Source organism: Arachis ipaensis, chromosome B02 (assembly GCF_000816755.2).
Source record: "Arachis ipaensis cultivar K30076 chromosome B02, Araip1.1, whole genome shotgun sequence".
Lineage (NCBI taxonomy): Eukaryota > Viridiplantae > Streptophyta > Magnoliopsida > Fabales > Fabaceae > Arachis > Arachis ipaensis.
In genome coordinates, this window is record NC_029786.2 from 95339390 (window position 1) to 95340413 (window position 1024).

Below are 1024 nucleotides of genomic sequence, written 5' to 3' on the forward strand. Positions count from 1 at the left end.
AACACTGGTCCGACAGATTGACTTCTCTCGCCTTACTAAAATGGGCACGGATTCGGTACGCAGAAGTAGTTTGCGCACGGAAACGCCAAGGTACTCTTTGGCGCACCAGTCAACAAAAAGTATCGAAATCAAAATATCTGTTTTTATGGGATCTTTTTTTTAATTACACATAAAATAGAGGGATAACTTTTTTTATTTTTTTTAAATGAATACATTTCACTCAATTGTTAAAAGCTGCTAACTTCCTTTTCCAAGTTTTCTTCTTCTCCTTCCTTTGTCGTCGTAAGCGCCCGCTCCTTCCATTATCTCCATCACCAACAACAACTCAACCCTCTCCACTGCCTCTCCTACTTGCTCCTTCGCGCTACCAACTCCTTTTCTTTCCCACTCAGTCATGGTGGCTTTGGCACCGTCTTCCCCGGCACGCACAAAGTCACTGCCCACACTCTACCGAAAATTGCATGACTCATACCGTCCATCCCTTCAAAAGTGCCCACGTTCTCATATTCAACAGTGAGATCCACTTCCATAGCATAGCGATTGGTGAAGCCATTGACTAAAGTTGGAGTCTTTGTGAATCACTATTGAAAAGCATCGCTATGAGCTGGGTCGGTAGAAATTATGAGAACAGAGTTGCCAACAGTGGCTAGAAGAATCGAGAGTATTGAGCTGCATGTGGTTTTGCCAACGCCACCTTTACCACCAGCAAAGACCCATTTGAGATCTTTTTGTTCTAGAATGTTCTGCACCTTCCTGTTCATCCGCCATAGCCACACTGCTCCTGTTTCTATCAACTGTGTTTTCGAATATTCTGTCAAAGGCTAAAAGGAGATTCGGCGTTTTTTAATAATTAATTAATTTTTATGAAAATTATAATTAATAAACTTAATTTAGTAATTACTAATTTTTCATATCATATTATTATAATTAATAAAATTATTTTAAAAATTTACTAATTTATCAGATTATATTACTATAATTAATAAAATTATCAAAAATATAAGTAATTTCCTAAATCATATTA